This window comes from Martes martes (assembly GCF_963455335.1).
Source record: "Martes martes genome assembly, chromosome: 4".
Classification (NCBI taxonomy): domain Eukaryota; kingdom Metazoa; phylum Chordata; class Mammalia; order Carnivora; family Mustelidae; genus Martes; species Martes martes.
In genome coordinates, this window is record NC_137891.1 from 152,240,750 (window position 1) to 152,261,188 (window position 20,439).

The 20,439-nt window shown below is 36.6% G+C and overlaps 1 protein-coding gene across 2 annotated transcripts in view; it reads left to right on the top strand.

The window, feature by feature from the left end:
- Positions 1–20,439, top strand: part of AGBL4 (AGBL carboxypeptidase 4) — a gene marked incomplete at both ends in the record, with an annotated part of 1,559,236 nt that overhangs the window by 58,956 nt on the left and 1,479,841 nt on the right. The window lies entirely within an intron of this gene.

The window sequence follows — 20,439 nt, forward strand, 5'->3', positions numbered from 1 at the left end:
CCACACTGTATGCAGTTTTCCATTTGTTCCTGTTTCTCTTACTATGTTGAGAAGCTTCTGTTGAAGATATAGACTTCGAACTATTTATGTATTGCTAATGCCTACTACAGTGCTGGCATATAGGAGCAGTTAATAAATACTAGATTTATAAAATAGTGGATGCATAGCCATCATTTATTTTAAGGTATAGCACAACTTTAATTCTAAAACTTTTAAGTATCATACATTTGAAATATACTAAAGATATATGGACAATAATTCATTTGAAACACATATACCTGCCACTGGTACTTAACATATGTTGTTTGCCATATTTACTTAGTATGATGCTTATCTTATATAGGAAACCTCTCCTAACTAGTTCTGCATTACTATTCTCATCAGCATTTCTATGCTTCTAGGAAAAAAACCATTATTTTATTTTTTTTAAAGATTATTTAAGAGACGTAGAGTGGGTGGGACTGGGGAAAGGGACAGAGGGAGAGAGAGGGAGAGAAGTAGACTATTCCCTGAGCTCAGAGCCTGACGCAGGGCTCGATCTCATGACATGGAGATCACAACTGAGCCAAAATCAAGAGTTGAATACCCAACCGACTGAGCCACCCAGATGCCCCAGAAAAAAAAAATTACTTTTAAATGAATCTTTGCACATACTAAGTTCTCATTAATTGTCTGTTCAATGAATAATGTATTTTGGATAAATGATACTCTTCTACAATTCTTTATGTGTCTTATTTTCCTAACCTTTATAAACCCTTCATCAAGAACTCAAAACCCGCTCCTGTAATTTTACTCCAATGGTAAGCATAGTCCTAGATATCCAGTACACTTAAAATTATTAATAAATTAAATGAATGCAATTAATTGTTGCATCTTTCTTCTTAATGAAAACACATAAAATTTTACTGTTCTTACATTAACCAAGAAACTTCTCAGCCTTTTTCTTATTGCAGTTTAATGAGTGTGTTCAAATGCTGTTACTAGTATAAACAGTTCACATTACTGAGTACTGTTACAGTGTTGTAAAGATAAATCATGATATCCAGAATTAAATATAAATGCGTTTTGGGGGAGTGCCTATGTGGCTCAGTCATTTAAACATCCATCTTGGGCTTATGTCATGATCTCAGGGTCCTGGAATCGAGCCCCACATGGGGCTCCATGCTCACTTAGGAGCCTGCTTCTTCCTGTCCGTCTACCAATCCCACTGCTTGTGCTCTCATGCTCCCTTTTGCTCTCTCTCTCTTTTCAATAAATAAATAAAATCTTAAAAAATAAATGCATTTTGGCTGTATGTACAAGTTCGGGTTATGTTTTCAGTGTATATGGCAGAACATTTAAAAAAATGCTTAAAAAATATAAATTTACTTCTCTCCCATGTAAAAGAAGTCTGAGTTAGTTAGCTGAGGACCAGTTTGATACTGTCACTTTTTCATCAGAGATTCTGGCTTCCTTTATAAGAGCTTTCTAGGAATTCCACCCAAAATTTCTGTCTATATCTCATTGGCCAGAACTTAATTACCTGGAGAAATTTATCTGTAAGGGAGGCTTGGAAATATATTTCAGTTTGCATGCTAACCAAGGTTATGATAATTAGGGAAGAAGGTAAAAATACCTATTGGGAGGCAATTAGTATTCCCTGCAAAATACTGCAATGAGTAAATGAGTTAATAATCTTTGGAAAAATCATAGGGCACTCTGGTGAGAGTCACAGAACTGACTTTTACTCTGTATAAGTATCTGATAAATATTTATCTGATAAATATTTGAAAACATGTCAGTGCCCGGTGTCATTCTTCTGTATGTATGCATTGAGCTGCTCACAACCTGGAGAAGTAGTGGTGTGTGTGTGTGTGTGTGTGTGTGTGTGTGTGTGTGTCCCCACATAAGATAAATCATTTCAGTTTCGTATGCAGCTGTTCCAAAAATACTCTTGTTTGAGCCATAATAGTCTTTCAGGTAATTCATGGAAGATCTTGGAGATAAAATATGTTCCATATTTTTGAAAGATTCTTGAAAATCTATACCCAGCAATCCTTAAAAGAATAAATATAAGTAGTTTGTAGTATGTAAAATGCTTTGCCTTATTTATAATCAAAGAAACATAATTTAAACCAAAACCAGGTTTTTTTACCCTATAGAATTAGGACAAATGAAATAGAAGTCAGTACTTAGGTTAGTTAAGATAGTTTCATGTATTTCTTATTGTAGTATAAATTAGTTGTATAGTCTCTTTTAGAGAGCAATTTGGCAATTCTATCAAGAATTTTAAAATTGTTTATACCCATTGGCTCAGTAATTACACTTCTGAGAATTTACTTGAAAGGAGATAATACAGAATAAGTAAGTAGAAGTAGTAGGAAGTAGAAGGAAGCAGGAGGGAATATTATGAAATTATGTTAATAGCTAATACTTACTGAGTGGGTATTCTGTGCTAGTGTTGTTCTAAATCCTTTACCTAATCCTTACAGGATCCTTATGAGATAGGTAGTATATCATCCTCCTCATTCTCATTTAAAATGAAGGAAACTGAGGAGCAGAAAGCATAAAAAAATTTCTCGCTATTACAGTTCTAAGTGGAGATATTGGGGTTTGAACCCTCAAATTTTGCACTAGTATGTGCATTTTTAATTATCATGTTTTGCTGTCTCTGTGCATTGTTTTGAGTTTCTGCTGCATCATTTATAGCAGGGAGTGAGAATAGCAGGAAAGTTAAGAAAACTAGAACTTGCCTGAGTTTTATGCATTTGTTAAAATTTTCATTTTTAAAGACCTTGGGTTAATGTGAAATAAGCTCGTACAACTTTGTTTATGTAGAATAATAAAAATTATGTAAAAATAAAACTCTTTGCCTAGAATTTAAAAGAATGGGAAAGGAATATATCGAAAGTACTAATAATATATGTAATGGACTAATAGGTCTGTGGTTCAGTTTACTTTCTCTGCTTTCCAGATTGCCTTTAGTGGGCATATGTGGCTTCTATATTGAAAACAATTTTTTAAAAGATTTTTAAATTTATTTATTCATGAGAGACACAGAGAAGAGAAGCAGAGGCAGAGGGAGAAGCAGGCTCCCTAAAGAGTAGGGAACCTGATGTGGGATTCGATCCCAGAACTCTGGGATCATGACCCCCATGGAAGGCAGATGCTTAACCATCTGAGCCACCCATGTGCCCTATATTGAAAAAATTTTTTAAGAAGACTACATCCCGGACTAATTGCTTTTTGGGTGTTGAGTTTTAGAAGTTCTTCATATATTTTGGATACTAACCCTTTATCAGATATGTCATTTGCAAATAACTTCTCCCATTTAGAAGGTTGCCTTTTAGTATTTTTTCTTTTTTTAAAAAATTTATTTATTTATTTGAGTGAGAGATAGAGAGAGAGGGAGGTGTGGCAGAGGGAGAGGCAGAGAATCCCAAACCATTTTCCTGCCAACCCCAGATCTAGATGCAGGGGCTTGATCCCATGACCCCAAATCATGACCTGAGCCAAAATCAGGAGTTGGGGAGGCTCAGCTGACTAAGCCACCCTGTTTCCAGTGCCCCAGCTGCCTTACAGTTTTGTTGATAGTTTCCTTTGCTCTGCAGAAGCCTTGTATCTTGATGAAGTCCCAATTGTTTATTTTTGCTTTTGTTTCCCTTGTCTCAGGAGACATATCTAATAAGAAGTGAATTTAAGAAACAAAACAAATGAACATAAGGGAAAAGAGAAAAAAGAGGGGCAAATCAGAAAACAGACTCTTAGCTATAGAGAACAAACTGAGGGTTACTGGAGGGGAGGGGTATGGGAGTGTTTGGTTAAGTTGAGCATTAAGTAGGGCACTTGTTGTGAAGAACAACTGGTGCTGTATGTAAGTGATGAATCACTAAATTCTACACCTGAAACTAATATTACACTGTATGTTAACTAACTGGAATTTAAATAAAAACTTGAAAAAGGAAAAAAAGTCATATTCAGGAATAGAGGGAACCTATTAAATTGTTACTTTTTCGGCCTCGTGGAATTGATCACTTGGTAAATAAGGTATCAGAGAAGGAAACCCAGATTCTTTGTTATACTGACCCTTTTTGTCATCTCATGACTGCTTTGCAATTTGCCAGTGTATTTTTATTGGAAAGATTGGACATTGACATTATAGTTACCTTAGAATATGTATAACTCTTGATATTTATATTAATATTTGTATAATAGGTAATTTGGTAACCCAGTGGCTTATTGGACCCTAGAAAAGGAGACTCTAAGTGGAGATCAAAGTCATTATTTTGAGTATATTTGGATTTTTATTTTCCTGACAGGATTTTTCAGAATTTATCATTCAATTACATATACATAGGAGAAAGAGACTCTCATAATGAAGTTATATGAAACGGATCCCGGGGCTGGCTTGCCCTATTGTCTTATGTGGTAAAATGGATGTGATCTTTCTACTTATGAATCTTCTTAGATTCCTGGCTTCCCTGTAGCTGAAAATCAAGGCCTGGATGGCCTTCTTTGATGAGAAGACAAGAAGGAGGATAAGTAAGATGAAGCATCTCTGTCCTGGGTCACACTGAATTTAATTCAAATTCTCAGTAAGCAGAATAGAATGGTTTGTGCCACATACATGTATTTTACATACATGGAGTTGCTTACCTAGAGAGCATGAGATTGAAAATAATTGATAGGAGGCAGCTATTCTTTACATGGAGTTGGATTTTCATATCTTGGTCTGAAAATAATGTAGAAACTGCAGTAATGAGAGTAGAGATTGGTAAAATAACTTGCCCAATGATGTGCACACAGTAAGTACTCAGCTGGGTTTTGAATTTGGGTTGTCTGGGTCCAAAACTTTTGCTCTAATACCTTATCAATAATTATATAATTATTTTTTTCTTATAATAAAATGTTTTATACATACGCTGTTGTTTAGGCTTTTCTTTTAAATTATAAATAAAAACAAAGAAAAATGTCCCACATTAATTTGTGGGAAAGAACAGTTGGATCAAAATCATCTTCACCAATAGTCACCCATAACCATTTTGAATGTTAGAATTTTTTCCAGAACATTTTTTTTCCTGAATTTGAACATCAATTTTGAAATCTGATTCTATATTAAAGAAATGGAAAGTATCTTATTAATTTATCATAAGATAATATATTCTTTTAAAGTATAATAGGTAACTTATTATCTATACTTCGAATAGTATTGAAATGGAAAATTTCCGTACAAATTTTTAAATAAATGACTGTTATAATTTTAATTTAATAAAGCATAGAGGGAAAACATTGTTGAACTCCCAAGTTCATTACAGTCCTCACATCAATGTTTATAATATTTAACCACCTAGAAAATTGATCTTAGAGATAAAAATCTTAACAAAACTCACTACTATTACCACTATTATTACTAATTCTACTGCTCTTCTTGCTTATAGCTAAATTTCTTGAATGTTTATAATGTCTTTGGTATTGTGTTAAACTTCTATATACATTATATTATTATTATTATTTTTTTAAAGATTTTATTTATTTATTAGACTGAGATCACAAGTAGGCAGAGAGACAGGCAGAGAGAGAGGAGGAAGCAGGCTCCCTGCGGAGCAGAGAGTCCGATGCGGGGCTCCATCCCAGGACTCTGGGATCATGACCTGAGCTGAAGGCAGAGGCTTTAACCCACTGAGCCACCCAGGTGCCCCTACATTATATTATTTAATACTCATAGCAATTCTATGGAGTTGGTATTATTATTTCCATTTCATAGACAAGTATCTGAAGTGCAGTAAGATTAGGTTAACTTGCCTAAGAATACACAGTAAATGGCAGATGAAGGACATAAATTAAGGTCAGGTCTGTCTTAATTCAAAACCTATGTTCCCAATCTAAGTATTACATTATGCATATAAATGGTATCTCATTTGTAGTGTAGATTCCCAATGCTTGGATCACAGACTGGAAAGGAAGAATCCTAAATCCTGGCAGGATCCTACTTGAACCAATAACAGATTAAGTTTTCATGGAGAAAATGATGTAAATGTTCTTTAGACCCTTAAAGTGAGTCTTCATTCTTTAATTCAAAATTTCTTTTGTAGTTAATTTTGCATGAGAAACAAAGGTTTTACTTATTATACTTAACTATACTGAGCTTTCTATTCCATTGTTAATCATTCCATTGGATTCTTAAAAAAGTTTTTTTTTTTTTTTTTGTGGAAATTAGGGAGTTTTGGTCTAAAAAAAAAAAACCCAAAAAACAACGTACTTTTTTACCTAGATGGCCAAGAAAGTCTACATTGTAATTTCTGCCATTTCATGGAATACATGGTCAAATTGCCAGGTTTAGTTATATACCAAATATGCATTGGTGTCAGAGCATTCCTTCCTAACCTTTGTAGTTGATGGAAAAATAAAGTACAACATCCAGAATGCTGAATCAGTTATTTTCAGATGTCTCAGATATTGCAGTACATACTCAACACAAAGAGAAGCCTTTAGCTTTGAATTTGGTTTTGAGGTGGGCCTATGTGAAATATTTTATTCCATGGAAACTAGAGCTGAATGAAGATGGTAAGTTGTTTTGTTGGGAGGTAGGTAATTTAGGAATATCAGGACAGTTTAAATAGTTGCAAAATACCACATTAATGCTGGCTTTATTAGATGACTGTAGTCTTGATAAGATGTAGGGGAGAAGCTGTATTGGAAACTGGATCCTCCTTTGTCTTCTGTATTTTATATTAAAAAAATAAGCAGTGCAATTTTCCAATAAATATTTTTTGGTACTTGTTATAGTGTGGTCTACACATACCTGTGAGAAAGCCCAGCACTCATTAAGCTTAGGAGGTATGCATATGTTCAGTTTTATGGTCTTAATTCAGAGAAGCTAGTAGTGGGAAGATGAAACCAGAAGATAAGCAGTCACTTTGGTGGGTGAGCAGGAGAAGGGGGGAAATCATGATTTGATTCAGTGAGTACTGACTAGGTGTTTAGGGAGTCTGAGTTCTAATCTTGTTTCAGACAGTAACCACTTTCGTGACATTGGTTTGGTCAATTCCTCTCTCTGAGAATTACCTTCTTTTGTCAGAAGAGGGAGTGGAATTGGAACATCTCTTAGGATCTCCGTTAACTCTAAAATTCTGATTTTGAGATGGTTCACAAATATTCATGTAATAGATATAAATTATTAGATTTTAGAAAATCCTTATTTCTAAAAATTCACTAGACTATGAATTCCATGAGGTAAGAACTATTTGTTTTTACTTGGTGTCCAGCATACTACCTGGAACATTGTAAGGTATCACTATATAATTACTGAAGTAATAAATGATTAATTTATTTTATTACATTAGACTTCATGTAATGGAGGTTAGGTAAAATAAAAGATTCCCTAAGACAACTTCACACTGATGACTTGGGCTCTTTAAGGTAATTGAACATGAATCAGTTCATGAAATCGTGCCCCTAGAACCCATTTTTCAAATGTGTCACACATTTACAAAAAGTAGTTTATTCATCCTTTTGAGAGTTGCAGTTTCTAGAATTGGGATCTTTTTTATACTACTCTAGTAAAGGAGAAAATTATGACAAGATATCATACAATTAGTCTCTTGGGAAGTCAGAGCCAAGTGAGTATGAAATTCTTTTTTTTTTTAAATTTAAATTCAAGTTAGTTAACATGTAGTGTAGTATGGGTTCTGGGAGGAAAATTTAGTGAATCACCATTTACATATCACACCCAGTGCTCATCCCAACAAGTGCCATCCTTAATGCTCATTTTGCATTTAGTGCATCCTTCCACTCTCCTCCCCTCCAGCAACCCTCAGTTCTCTGTAGTTGAGTCTTTTATGGTTTGCTTCCCTCTGTTTTTATCTTATTTTATTTTTCCTTCCCTTCGCCTATGTTCATCTGTTTTGTTTCTTTAATTACACATACGAGTGATATGGTATTTGTGGCATTTGGTATTTCTGACATGGTATGGTATTTGTGGTATGGTATTAGTCTTTCTCTGACTTTTTTTGCTTAGTTCCATTCACATTGTTGCAAATGGCAAGATTTCATTTTTTTTCGATAGCCGAGTAATATTCCATTGTACATATATATCACACCTTCTTTATCCATTCATCAGTCAGTTGACACTTAGACTCTTTACATAATTTGGCTGTAGTTGATAGTGCTGTTATAAACATTGGGGTTCACGTGCCCCTTTGAATCAGCATTTTTGTATCCTTTGGATAAATACCTAGTGGTGCAATTGCTGGATTGTATGATAGTTCTATTTTTAAGTTTTTTTTTTTTTAGGAATTTTTTTTTAAGATTTTATTTATTTATTTGACACACAGAGAGAGAGAGATCACAAGTAGAAGAGAGGCAGGCAGAGAGAGAGGAGGAAGCAGGCTCCCGGCTGAGCAGAGAGCCTGATGCGGGGCTCGATCCCAGGACCTTGGGACCACGACCTGAGCTGAAGGCAGAGGCTTTAACCTGCTGAGCCACCCAGGCGCCCCTATTTTTAAGTTTTTGAGGAAACTCCATACTGTTTTCCAGAGTGGCTGTACCAGTTTGCATTCCCACTAACAGTACAAAAGGGTTCCCCTTTCTCTGCATCCTTGCCAACATCTGTTGTTTTCTGAGTTGTTAATTTTAGCCATTCCAGCTGTTGTGAGGTGGTATCTCATTGTGGTTTTGATTTGTTTATCCCTGATGGTGAGTGATATTGAGCATCTTTTCATGTGTCTGTTAGCCATTTTTATGTCTTATTAGGAGAAATGTCTGTTCATGTCTTCAACCCATTTCTTAAATGGAGTATTTATTTTTGGATTGTTGATTTTGATGAGCATAGGTTCTGGGTACTAACTCTTTATCTCATACGTCATTTGCAAATATCTTCTCCAGTTCTATAAGGTTGCCTTTTAGTTTTGTTGATTCCTTCCTTTGCTGTGTGAAGCTTTTTATCTTGATGAGGTCCCAGTAGTTCATTTTTGCTTTTGTTTCCTTTGCCTCTGCTGATGTGTCTAGTAAGAAATTGCTGCAGTTGAGGTCAAAGATGTTGTTGCCTGTCTTCTTCTCTAGGATTTTGATGGTTTCCTGTCTCACATTTGGTCTTTCATAAATTTTGAATTTATTTTTGTGTATGGTGTAAGGAAGTGGTCCAGTTTCATCCTTCCCCATTTTGCTGTCCAATTTCCCAAACACCATTTGTTGAAGAGACTGTCTTTTGTTCATTTGATATTCTTTCCTGCTTTATTGAAGATTAGTTGACCATAAAGTTGTGGGTTCATTTCTGAGTCCTCTCTTGTGTTCCACTGATCTGTGTGTCTGTTTTTGTGCCAGTACTATACTATCTTAATTACTACAGCTTTGTAATACAGCTTGAAGTCTGAAATTTTGATGCCTCTAGCTTTGCTTTTCTTTTTCAGCATTACTTTGACTATTTGGGAGGGGTCTCTTTTGGTTCCATACAATTTTTAGGATTGTTTTGTCTAGTCCTGTGGAAAATGCTGGTGGTATTTTGATCAGGATTGCATTGAATGTGTAGATTGCTTTGGGTAGTATAGACATTTTAACAATGTTTGTTCTTCCAGTCTATGAGCATGGGATGTTTTTCCATTTCTTTGGGTCCTTTTCAGTTTCTTTCTTAAGTGTTCTACATTTTCTAGAGTTAGATCTTCTACCTCTTTGGTTAGGTTTATTCCCAGTATTTTATGATTTTTGGTGAAATTGTAAATGGGATCAGTTCCTTGATTTCTCTTTCCATTGCTTCATTATTGGTAAATAGGAAGCCAATAGATTTCTGTTCATTGATATTATATCCTGCAACTTTCTTGAATTCATGTATCACTTCTAGTAATTCTTTTGGCGGAGGCTTGCAGGTTTTCTATATAGAGTATCATGTCATCTGAGCAGAGTGAAAGTTTTACCTATTCCTTGCTGATTTGGAAGCCTTATATTTCTTTTTGTAATCTGGTTGCTGAGGATAGGACTTTCAGTACTATGTTGAACAACAAGTAGTGAGAGTGGATATCCCTATCATGTTCCTGACCTTAGGGGAAAAGGTCTCAGTTTTTCTCCATTGAGGATGATATTAGTTTTGTGTGTTTCATATATGGTCTTTATGATGTTGAGGTATGTTCTTTCTATCCCTACTTTCTAGAGGGTTTTTATCAAGAAAGTATGTTGTACTTTGTCAAATGCCTTTTCTGCATCTGGTAAGAGGATCATATGATTCTTATCTTTTCTTTTATTAATGTGGTTTATCACATTGATTGATTTGCACATTTATGCACATTTATGCACAGGAATAAATTTATGCACAGGAATAAATTCCACTTGATCATTGTGAATAAGACTTTTAATGTACATTTGGATTTGATTAGCTAGTGTCTTGTTGAGAATTTCTGCAACCATGTTCATCGGGGATATTGGTCTGTAATTCTCCTTTTTAGTGGGGTCTGTCTGGTTTTGGAATCCAGGTAATGGTGGCTTCATAAAATAGGTTTGGAAGTTTTCCTTCCATTTGTAATTTTTGGAAACGCTTCAGAATATAGGTGTTAATTCTTCTCTAAATGTTTGGGAGAATTCCTGTGGGAAGCCATCTAGCCCTGGACTCTTGTTTGTTGGGAGATTTTTGATTACTGATTCAATTTTTTGCTGGTTGTGGGTCTGTTCAAATTTTCTATTTCTTCCTATTTCGGTTGTGGTAGTTTGCGTGTTTCTAGGAATTTATGTTTCTTTCAGATTGCCTAATTTGTTGGCATATAATTTTTTACAATATTCTCTTATACTTGCTTGGATTTTTCTGGTGTTGGTTGTGATGTCTCCTCTTTCATTAGTGATTTTATTTATTTGGATCATTTTTCTTTTTGATAAGTCTGGATTTTATTTTTCATAAGTCTGGTTAGGGGTTTATCATTTTTTAAAATTCTTTCAAAATACCAGCTCCTAGTTTCATTGATCTGTTCTACTGTTTTTTGGATTTCTATAACATTTCTCCTCTAGTCTTTTTTTTTTTTTTAAGATTTTATTTATTTATTTGACAGAGAGAGATCACAAGTAGGCAGAGAGACAGGCAGAGAGAGGGGGGAAGCAGGCTTCCTGCTGAGCAGAGAGAGCTCAATGTGGGGCTTGATTCTAGGACCCCGAGATCATGACCTGAGCCAAAGGCAGAGGCTTTAACCCACTGAGCCACCCAGGGGCCCCTCTCCTCTAGTGTTAATTATTTCCCTTCGTCTGCTGATTTTAGTCTTTATTTCCTCTTCTTTTTCCAGGTCCTTTAGGTGTAAGGTTGGGTTATGTATTTGAGACTTTTCTTGCTTCTTTCAGAAGGCCTCTATTACTATATACTTCCCTCTTATGACTGCCTTTCTGCATCCCAAAGGTTTTAGAGTGTCATGTTTTCATTTCCTTTCATGTATTTTTTGATTTATTCTTTAATTTCCTGGTTAATCCATTCATCTTTAGTAGGCTGTTCTTTAATCTCCATGTATTTGTGGTCTTTTCAAATTTATTCTTTTTCTTTTCTTTTTTTCTTAAAGATTTTATTTATTTGACAGAGAGACAGAATGAGAGGGGGAACAAAAGCAGGGGGAGTGGGAAAGAGAGAAGCAAGACTTTCTGCCAAGCAGGGAGGCTTGTGGGGCTCGATCCCAGGACCCTGGGATCATGACCTTAGCCGAAGGCAGTCACTTAATGACTGAGCCACCCAGGCACCCCAAACTTTTTCTTGTGATTGACTTCAAGTTTCATAGCATTGTGGATTGAAAATATGTATGGTATGATCTCAGTCTTTTTGTACTGATTGAGTCCTGATTTGTGACCCAGTATGTAATCTATTATGGAGAATGTTTCATGTGCACTCAAAAAGAATATATTTTCCACTGCTTTAAGGTGAAATGCTCTGAATAGATTAGTGAAGTCCATCTGGTCCAGTGTGTAATTCAAACCTATTTTTTTCCTTGTTGATCTTCTGCTTAGATGATCTGTCCATTGCTGTGAGTAGGGTGTTAAAATCCCCCTACTATTATTACATTATTATTAATTAATTTATGTTTGTTATTAATTGATTTGTATATTTGGCTGCTCCTGAGTTGGGGGCATAAATACTTAAATTCTTAGATATTCTTGTTGGATAGACCCATTTATTATGATATAGTGATCTTTTTCATCTCTTATTATAGTTTTGGTTTAAAATCTAGTGTGTTTGATATAAATATGGCTACTCTGGCTTTCTTTTGTATGCTCATGGCCATTACCATGATAAATAGTTCTCCACCCCCTCATTTTCAATCTAGAGGTGACTTTTGGTATAAGTTGAGTCTCTTGTAAGCAGCATATTGATGGGCCCTGTTCTTTTAACCCATTCTGTGTTAAAACCTGTGACGTTTGATTGCACCATTTAATCCATTTATATTCAGAGTAATTATTTTTTTTTATTAACATATAATGTCTTACACAATTCACAGCACTCACCATAGCACATACCCTCCACAGTGTCCATTACCCAGCCACCCCATCTCTCCCACCCCCATCCCCTCCAGAACCCTCAGTTTGTTTCCTGACATTAAGAGTCTCTTATGGGTTGTCTCCCTCTCTGGTTTCATCTTGTTTCATTTTTCCCTCCCTTCCCCTATGATCCTCTGTCTTGTTTCTCAAATTCCTCATATCAGTGAGATTATATGATAATTGTCTTTCCCTGATTGACTTATTCCACTTAGCATAATATCCTCTAGTTCCGTTCACGATGTGGCAGATGTTAAGGTTTTGTGGTGTTTTTGATGGCTGAATAATATTCATACACACACACACACACACACACACACACACCCCTTTATCCATTCATCTGTCAGTGGCCATCTTGGCTCTTACCAAAGGTTGGCTGTTGTGGACATTGCTGCTAGAAACAGTGGGGGTGCACGTGCCCTTTGGATCACTACATTTGTATCCTTATGGTAAATACCCAGTAGTGCAATTGCTGGGTTGTAAGGTAGTTCTATTTTCAACTTTTTGAGGAACCTCCATACTCTTTTTCAGAGTAGCGGCACCAGCTTGCATTCCCTCCAACAGTGTAGGATGGTTCCCCTTTCTCCACATCCTCACCAACATCTGTCATTTCCTCACTTGTTAATTTTAGCCATTATAACTGATGTGAGGTGGTATCTCATTGTGGTTTTGATTTGTGGTTCCCTGATGGCGAGTGATGTTGAGCACATTTTCATGTGTCTGTTGGCCATCTGATGTCTTCTTTGCCAAAATGTCTGTTCCTGTCCTCTGCCCATTTCTTGATTGGATTATTTGTTCTTTGGGTGTTGAGTTTGATAAGTTCTTTGTAGATTTTGGATACTAGCCCTTTATCTGATATGTCATTTGCAAGTATCTTCTCCCATTCTGTCAGTTGTCTTTTGGTTTTGTTGACTGTTTCCTTTGCTGTGCAAAAGCTTCTGATCTTGACGAAGTTCCAATAGTTCGTTTTTGCCCTTGCTTCCCTTGCCTTTGGTGATGTTTCTAGGCAGAAGTTTGCCATGACTGTGGTCAAAGAGGTTGTGGCCTGTGTTCTCCTCAAGGATCTTGATGGATTCCTGTCTCACATCCAGATCTTTCATCCATTTTGAGTTTATTTTTGTGTGTGTGGTGTAAGGAAATGGTCCAGTTTCATTCTTCTGCCTGTGGCTGTCCAATTTTTCCAACATCATTTGTTGAAGAGACTGTCTTTTTTCCATTGGACAATTTTCCTGCTTTGTCGAAGATTAGATGACCATAGAGTTGAGGGTCTACTTCTGAGCTCTCTATTCTGTTCCATTGATCTCTGTGTCTGTTTTTGTGCCAGTACCATACTGTCTTGAGGATTACAGCTTTGTAATAGAGTTTGAAGTCTGGAATTGTGATGCTACCAGCTTTGGTTTTCTTTTTCAACATTCCTGTGGCTATTCGGGGTCCTTTCTGCTTCCATATAAATTTTAAAATTATTTGTTCCATTTCTCTGAAAAAAGTTGATGGTGTTTTCATAGGGATTGCATTAAATGTGTAGATTGCTTTAGGTAGCATAGACATTTTCACCATATTTGTTCTTCCAATCCATGAGCATGGAACGTTTTTCTTTTTCTTTGTGTCTTTGTCAATTTCTTTCATGAGTACTTTATAGTTTTCTGAGTACAGGTTCTTTGCCTCTTTGGTTAGATTTAGTCCCAGGTATCTTATGGTTTTGGGTGCAGTTGTAAATGGGATTGACTCCTTAATTTCTCTTTCTTATTGTTGGTGTATAGAAATGCAACTGATTTCCATGCATTGATTTTATATCCTGACACTTCACTGAATTTGTGTATGAGTTCTTGAAGTTTTAGAGTCGAGTCTTTTGGGTTTTCCACATAAAGTATAATATCATCTGCAGAGAGTGAGTTTGACTTCTTATTTGCTGATTTGGATGCCTTTAATTTCTTTTTGTTGTCTGATTGCTGAGGCTAGGGCTTCTAGTGCTATATTGAATGGCAGTGGTGTTATTGGACACCGCTGCCATGTTTTTGACCTTAGGGGAAAAATTTCTCTGTTTCCCCTGTTCAGGATGATATTTGCTGTGGGTTTTTCATAGAAGGCTTTGATGATACTGAGGTATGTACCCTCTATTCCTACACTTTGAAGACTTTTGATCAAGAAAGGATGCTGTACCTTGTCAAATGCTTTTTCAGCATCTACTGAGAGTATCATATGGTTCTTGTTCTTTCTTTTATTAATGTGTTGTATCACATTGATTGATTTGCAGATGTTGAACCAACCTTGCAGCCCTGGAATAAATCCCACTTGGTTGTGGTGAATAACCTTTTTAATATACTGTTGGCTAGTAATTACTTTGGCTAGTAATTTGGTGAGAATTTCTGCATCCATGTTCGTAAGGGATATTGATCTGTAATTCTACTTTTTGATGGTTTTTGGGACGAAGGTAATGCTGGCCTCATAAAATGAGTTTGGAAGTTTTTCCTCCATTTCTATTTTTCGGAACAGTTTCAGGAGAACAGGTATTAGTTCTTACTTAAATATTTGGTAGAATTCCCCTAGGAAGCCATCTGGCCCTGGGCTCTTTGTTGGGAGATTTTTGATGGCTGCTTTAATCTCCTTACTCGTTATGGGTCTGTTCAGGTTTTCTATTCCTTCCTGGTTCAGCTTGATGGTTTATATATCTCTAGGAATGCATCCATTTCTTCCAGATTGTCTTATTTGCTGGTGTATAGTTGCTCATATGTTATAGTTGTTTGTATATCTTTGATGTTGGTTGTGATCTCTCCTCTTTCATTCATGATTTTATAAATTTTCTTTTTGATAAGTCTGGCCCAGGGTTTATGAATCTTACTAATTATTTCAAAGAACCAGCTCTTAGTTTCCTTGATCTGTTCTACTATTCTTTTGTTCATTGATTTCTGCTCTGATGTTTATTATTTCTTTTCTCCTGCTGGGTTTAGGTTTTATTTGCTGTTCTTTCTCCTGCTCCTTTAGGTGTAGGTTTAGGTTGTGTATTTGAGACCATTCTTGTTTTTTTTGAGAAAGCCTTCTATTGCTCTATACTTTCCTCTTAGATTTACCTTTGCTGCATCCCAAAGATTTTATTTTATTAATTTTTTTATTTTAATAAACATATAATGTATTTTTATCCCCAGGGGTACAGGTCTGTGAATCGCCAGGTTTACACATTTCACAGCACTCATCATAGCACATACCCTCCCCAATGTCCATTTCCCCACCACCCTCTCCCGTCCCCCCTCCCCCCAGCAACCCTCAGTCTGTTTCTTGAGATTGAGTCTTTTATGGTTTGTCTCCCTCCCAATCCCATCTTCTTTCATTTTTTCTTTTCCTACCTCCCCCCAACCCCTCCCCCACCTTGCATCTCCATTTCCTCATATCAAAGAGATCATATGATAGTTGTCTTTCTCCGATTGACTTATTTCGCTAACCATGATACCCTCTAGTTCCATCCACGTCGTCGCAAATGGCAAGATTTCATGTCTTTTGATGGCTGCATAGTATTCCATTGTGTATCTATACCACATCTTCTTTATCCATTCATCTGTTGATGGACATCTAGGCTCTTTCCACAGTTTGGCTATTGTGGACATTGCTGCTATAAACATTCGGGTGCACGTGCCCCTTCGGAGCACCACGTTTGTATCTTTAGGATATATACCCAGTAGTGCAATTGCTGGGTCGTAGGGTAGCTCTATTTTCAGTTTTTTGAGGAACCTCCACACTGTTTTCCAGAGTGGTTGCACCAGCTTGCATTCCCACCAGCAGTGTAGGAGGGTTCCCCTCTCTCCGCATCCTCGCCAGCATCTGTCATTTCTTGACTTGTTAATTTTAGCCATTCTGACTGGTGTAAGGTGGTATCTCATTGTGGTTTTGATTTGTATTTCCCTGATGCCGAGTGATGTGGAGCATTTTTTCATGTGTCTGTTGGCCATCCGGATGTCTTCTTTGCAGAAATGTTTGTTCATGTCTTCTGCCCATTTCTTGACTGGATTATTTGTTCTTTGGGTATTGAGTTTGATAAGCTCTTTATAGATTTTGGATACTAGCCCTTTATCTGATATGTCGTTTGCAAATATCTTCTCCCATTCTGTCAGTTGTCTTTCTGGTTTTGTTAACTGTTTCCTTTGCTGTGCAAAAGCTTTTGATCTTGATGCAATCCCAATAGTTTATTTTTGCCCTTGCTTCTGTTGCCTTTGGCGATGTTCCTAGGAAGAAGTTGCTGCGGTTGAGGTCAAAGAGGTTGCTGCCTGCATTCTCCTCAAGGATTTTGATAGATTCCTTTCTCACATTGAGGTCCTTCATCCATTTTGAGTCTATTTTCGTGTGTGGTGTAAGGAAATAGTCCAATTTCATTTTTCTGCATGTGGCTGTCCAATTTTCCCAGCACCATTTGTTGAAGAGGCTGTCTTTTTTCCATTGGATATTCTTTCCTGCTTTGTCGCAGATTAGTTGACCATAGAGTTGAGGGTCTATTTTTGGGCTCTCTATTCTGTTCCATTGATCTATATGTCTGTTTTTGTGCCAGTACCATACTGTCTTGATGATGACAGCTTTGTAATAGAGCTTGAAGTCTGGAATTGTGATGCCACCGTCTTTGGCTTTCTTTTTCAATATTCCTTTGGCTATTCGAGGTCTTTTCTGGTTCCATATAAATTTTAGGATTATTTGTTCTATTTCTTTAAAAAAAATGGATGGGATTTTGATAGGGATTGCATTAAATGTGTAGATGGCTTTAGGTAGAATAGACATTTTCACAATATTTGTTCTTCCAATCCATGAGCATGGAATATTTTTCCATTTCTTTGTGTCTTTCTCAATTTCTTTCATGAGTACTTTATAGTTTTCTGAGTATAGATTCTTTGCCTCTTTGGTTAGATTTATTCCTAGGTATCTTATGGTTTTGGGTATGATTGTAAATGGGACTGACTCCTCAATTTCTCTTTCTTCTATCTTGTTGTTAGTGTAAAGAAATGCGACTGATTTCTGTGCATTGACTTTATATCCTGACACTTTACCGAATTCCTGTATAAGTTCTAGCAGTTTTGGAGTGGAGCCCTTTGGGTTTTCCACATATAGTATCATATCATCTGCAAAGAGTGATAGTTTGACTTCTTCTTTGCTGATTGGGATGCCTTTAATTTCTTTTTGTTGTCTGATTGCTGAGGCTAGGACTTCTAGTACTATGTTGAACAGCAGTGGTGATAACGGACATCCCTGCCGTGTTCCTGACCTTAGCGGAAAAGCTTTCAGTTTTTCTCCATTGAGAATGATATTTGCGGTGGGTTTTTCATAGATGGCTTTGATAATATTGAGGTATGTGCCTTCTATCCCTACACTTTGAAGAGTTTTAACCAGGAAGGGATGCTGCACTTTGTCAAATGCTTTTTCAGCACCTATTGAGAGTATCATATGGTTCTTACTCTTTCTTTTATTAATGTATTGTATCACATTGATGGATTTACGGATGTTGAACCAGCCTTGCAGCCCTGGAATAAATCCCACTTGGTCGTGGTGAATAATCCTTTTAATGTACTGTTGGATCCTATTGGCCAGTATTTTGGTGAGAATTTTCACATCTGTGTTCATCAAAAATATTGGTCTGTAATTCTCTTTTTTGGTGGGATCCTTGTCTGGTTTTGGGATCAAGGTGATGCTGGCCTCATAGAATGAGTTTGGAAGTTTTCCTTCCATTTCTATTTTTTGGAACCGTTTCAGGAGAATAGGAATTAATTCCTCTTTAAATGTTTGGTAGAATTCCCCTGGGAAGCCGTCTGGCCCTGGACTTTTGTTTGTTTGGAGATTTTTGATGACTGTTTCAATCTCCTTACTGGTTATGGGTCTGTTCAGGTTATCTATTTCTTCCTGGTTCAGTTGTGGTAGTTTATATGTCTCTAGAAATGTATCCATTTCTTCCAGGTTGTCAAATTTGTTGACGTAGAGTTGCTCGTAGTATGTTCTTATAATTGTTTGTATTTCTTTGGTGTTGGTTGTGATCTCTCCTCTTTCATTCATGATTTTATTTATTTGCGTCCTTTCTCTTTTCTTTTTGATAAGTCTGGCCAGGGGCTTATCAATCTTATTAATTCTTTCAAAGAACCAGCTCCTAGTTTTGTTGATTTGTTCTATTGTTTTTTTAGTTTCTATTTCATTGATTTCTGCTCTCATCTTTATGATTTCTCTTCTCCTGCTGGGTTTAGGCTTTCTTTGTTGTTCTCTCTCCAGCTCCTTTAGGTGTAGGGTTAGGTTGTGTATTTGAGACCTTTCTTGTTTCTTGAGAAAGGCTTGCACCGCTATATATTTTCCTCTCAGGACTGCCTTTGTTGTGTCCCATAGATTTTGAACCGTTGTGTTTTCATTATCATTTGTTTCCATGAATTTTTTCAATTCTTCTTTAATTTCCTGGTTGACCCATTCATTCTTTAGAAGGATGCTGTTTAGTCTCCATGTATTTGCGTTCTTTCCAAATTTCCTCTGGTGATTGAGTTCTAGCTTCAGAGCATTGTTGTCTGAAAATATGCAGGCAATGATCTCAATCTTTTGGTACCAATTGAGACCTGATTTATGACCCAGGATGTGGTCTATTCTGGAGAATGTTCCATGTGCACTAGAGAAGAATGTATATTCTGTTGCTTTGGGATGGAATGTTCTGAATATATCTGTGATGTCCATCTGGTCCAGTGTGTCATTGAAGGCCCTTATTTCCTTGTTGATCTTTTGCTTAGATGATCTGTCCATTTCAGTGAGGGGAATGTTAAAGTCCCCTGCTATTATTGTATTACTGTCGATGTATTTCTTTGATTTTGTTATTAATTGGTTTATATAGTTGGCTGCTCCCATGTTAGGGGCATAGATATTTAAGATTGTTAGGTCTTCTTGTTGGACAGACCCTTTGAGTATGATATAGTGTCCTTCCTCATCTCTTAATATAGTCTTTGGCTTAAAATCTAATTGATCTGATATAAGGATTGCCACCCCAGCTTTCTTCTGATGTCCATTAGCATGGTACATTGTTTTCCACCCCCTCACTTTAAATCTGGAGGTGTCTTCGGGTCTAAAATGAGTTTCTTGTAGGCAGCATATTGATGGGTTTTGTTTTTTTATCCATTCTGATACCCTGTGTCTTTTGATTGGGGCATTTAGCCCATTCACATTCAGGGTAACTATTGAGAGATATGAATTGAGTGCCATTGTATTGCCTGTAAGGTGACTGTTACTGTATATTGTCTGTGTTTCTTAGTGATCTACTACTTTTAGGGTCTCTCTTTGCTTAGAGGACCCCTTTCAATATTTCCTGTAGAGCTGGTTTGGTGTTTGCAAATTCTTTCAGCTTTTGTTTGTCCTGGAAGCTCTTTATCTCTCCTTCTATTTTCAATGATAGCCTAGCCGGATATAGTATTCTTGGCTGCATGTTTTTCTCGTTTAGTGCTCTGAATACATCATGCCAGTTCTTTCTGTCCTGCCAGGTCTCTGTGGATAGGTCTGCTGCCAATCTAATGTTTTTACCCTTGTATGTAACAGACTTCTTTTCCCAGGCTGCTTTAAGGATTTTCTCTTTGTCGCTAAGACTTGTAAATTTTACTATCAGGTGACGAGGTGTGGACCTATTTTTATTGATTTTGAGGGGCGTTCTTAGCATCTCCTGGATTTTGATGTTTGTTCCCTTTGCCATATTAGGGAAATTCTCTCCAATAATTGTCTCCAATATACCTTCTGCTCCCCTCTCTCTTTCTTCTTCTTCTGGAATCCCAATTATTCTAATGTTGTGTCGTCTTATGGTGTCGCTTATCTCTCGAATTCTCTCCTCGTGGTCCAGTATTTGTTTGTCTCTCTTTTGATCAGCTTCTTTATTCTCTGTCATTTGGTCTTCTATGTCACTAATTCTTTCTTCTGCCTCATTTATCCTAGCAGTGAGAGCTTCCATTTTTGACTGCACCTCATTAATAGCTTTTTTATTTCAACTTGGTT